Below are 3,178 nucleotides of genomic sequence, written 5' to 3'. Positions count from 1 at the left end.
GACCGTACGAAGCCCCTGTTCATCGGCTGATGCCACCACGAGACCCCCGGACGCAGTCCCTTGCTTTTTAATCACATCTTTGTCTTTCCTCTTTTTCGGGGGTGGTGGTGGTGGTTGGATGGGTGGGTGGGGGTGGCCTCAATTTTTGTTTCTTTTTTATTAATAGCAGCTGGCTTTCGGTGGTCGGTCACTCGGTTCAGCTTTGTCCTCTTTTTTTTATTAGGGATCTTTTTCCGTTTTTTATTTACCGGCTGGATAAAAAAAAGAGTGATGTTCTCCCTTCCCTCCCTCCCTCTCTCTCTCACTCTTTCTCTCCTCCCCGCCGCTGTGCACAGCGCAGCAGGCACGAGTGGTGCGGGCGGGGTGGGTGGGGCGTGAGTAGAGGGGGGAGAAAGAAAGAAAAACGAGAGAGAACGAGAGAGCGAGAGCGCAAGCGAGTGAGGGAGCGATGAAAAAAAAAAAAAAAGCAGCAGCAGCAGCAACCCAGCGCGCCTGTGCCGTTACCCCAGCGCGCCTGTGCCGTTACCTCGGCTGAACCTGCGAATGAACCCGTTGCACTGCCTCGGCGCAGGAGCCAGGAGACGAATCAGTCGGCTAGATTCAAAACAGAGGGGCAGTGTTGAGCGGATAGCGAGCCTCGCTTGCTCTGCGCTCCCGCTCGCACTGGTCACGCCATTCAGAATCCACCGCTCCCTTTCCATTCTGTCTGCGTGGTAAGTAAGGATTACTTTTTTTTTTGATGTAAAGATTTTTTTTCCATTTTGGGATATTTTTTTTTTCCGAGAAGAGGAAGTGGGGAGTGGGGGTGGATGGGGGGGGGGGGGGGGGTGGGGGGGGGCATGGGCGTGTGTGTGCGTGCGTCTGTCTGAGTGTGTGTGTGTCTCGTGCGGTGCATTACGTGTATCCATTCGCCCCGGGGGGCGCTGTGTCTCTCACTCTCTCGGCCTGTCAGATAGCTTATCAGACTGGTGTTGGCTGTTAGATTGCAAGGCGACAACAGTCTGTAGGCTGTCTGACATTTTGAGCTCTTTCATCTCGAACCAGCATCCTGTTTTGTCCCTGCTCTCTTGCCGTCATGCTGTGATCATTGTGCCGGTGAAGCGTCAGTTCCCATTTGGCCGTGTTCCGCTGTAATGTCACTTCTCTTCTTTTTTTTTTTCACAAACCGTTACGGTGGAATTAAAGACATCGTTCCCATTCCTCCCCGCCCATCCCCTCTCCCTCCCTCCCTCCCTCCCTCCCTCCCTGCCGTTGTCCGTGATAGCGTTCGTTTCCTATTTAATGTGGGGGGGGGGGGGGGGGGGGGGTGGGTGGACGGTTCTTTTTTTCCTACCACTATAATCCGATTCGACGATGGAGGACTCACCATATGCGCTGTTTTGTATGCGACGCACAACGTGCCTCTGTGTGTCGACGGTTCATGCTTTTTCTGTCTGTTTTGTGGTGTGCGTTTGGGGCGTGCGCCCGTGTGTGTGTGTGTGTGCCGCCGCACAGCAAGACCACACACACACACGCGCACACATGGATTTCCATAGAAGCCAGAAATGCACACCTTATTGCAACACATTCCATTGTGACAGAGAGCCCCGGCGCTCACAACTCGCCGCTCCACAACCGGGGGCCCCCCTCCTCGCTTCCCTTTTCTCTTTTTTCATGTATTCTTTTTTTTTTTACACACTTCCCTCTTTTTCGTGGTTCCAGAGAACGATGTGTTGTTGCTCAATACGGCGCGGCGGGTTTTTTCCTTTTTTTTGCCCTCGGTCTCTTTCGTTTTTTAAAGCCTCGTTTTATTGGAACAAATTCCTCGGGGGAGTGTAGTTCTGTGGGCCACACTTTGCTTATTATGCAAAGCTGAAAGGAATTGTGCCCCGACAGGGAGGTGCTTCAGCTACATGTTTGGGGTGGGGGGGGGGGGGGGGGGGGGTAGTGAAGGGGAAAGGGGGTGGTTAATATCATGTTGTTGATTTTTCTGTATTAGTGGACAACATTGGAATGGCCCCTCTGGCCCGGGGAGTTGGTTTTTCTTGGCAGATTTCGAACGTCCTGTTCCATGAGGGGAGCCCCCTTTTGGCATGCCCAGTCTACGCACATCTGTGTGTGTGTGTGTGTGTGTGTGTGCGAGTGCAAGTCTGGAAACTTTGTTTATGTTTATACGTATAAGTGCTTGTTTGGCTGTAAAAAAAAAAAAGAAGAAAAAAAAGAAAAAGGTGCGTGTACTGTTGTACTTATTTTTTCCTGCTACATAGGTAAACGTTCCGTCTATTTCCCTGACTGATAAATAAAGGTTGTGTTGAAAACAAGTTTGGGTTCTGTTCATTGTGTGACGCGACTTGACCGCACAGAGCCGGCGTTGACCTTCAGGGGCCCCAAAGAATCTCACATGTCGGCCCCGCTGAGAGACAAGGAGGATATTGAGTCCATCACGCTCCGATTTCCTCCCTAATGTTTCCATCGTAAATGGTTATCACATTACAGATTTATTTATTTAGCTCACCACTGATTTTCTCTCCCGACGTTGGGATCAGCTCCCAATTTTTTATTTCAAGCTAAATACATACTTAATATTTATCATAGTGATGTTTGTCATGTCAACACTGGATAATAACAATAAAAGACAGCCTTCTAAATGTTTTTCTTAATAAGTATAATACAATGGGTGATTAAAACATGTTATTATAGGTATGTACAAGTAGCAATTGCGTTTGATTTAACAAATAAAAGAAAACCTCCCTTATATCCAAATCCTATTTATTTACTGTTCATTATTCAGGTATTTAGCTCTTCTGTCCCAAGCGACTGCATTTTATTAATATGCAGGTAGGGTAGTTTAGGCATCTTGGATCTGATTAGAATGTAGATACAGCATTGACAATAGTCAAGGTTGCAAACACACACACACACACACACACACACACACACACAGGCTATTCAATTAATTGTTTTGAATTTGTGGGCGCTGATTCATGAAAGATTATCAGTATTGATATAGAATAATGGATCGTACCAACACAGCAGCACACATTAAGGACACTATATTATCCTGTTCAGGAAACATGCAGTGTTCTCCTACACTGATAGGAGTGAAACAACGGTGTCGGGTTCTCCAACAGAACCTTGACGGGCCGTGTTCTGTAAAGGAGATGGAGGGAGACAGGTCTTTGATGTTTTATGGTCAGTA

Source organism: Gadus macrocephalus, chromosome 7 (genome assembly GCF_031168955.1).
Source record: "Gadus macrocephalus chromosome 7, ASM3116895v1".
Lineage (NCBI taxonomy): Eukaryota > Metazoa > Chordata > Actinopteri > Gadiformes > Gadidae > Gadus > Gadus macrocephalus.
The sequence above is the reverse complement of the archived record's forward strand: the minus strand, read 5'-3'. Positions refer to the sequence as shown.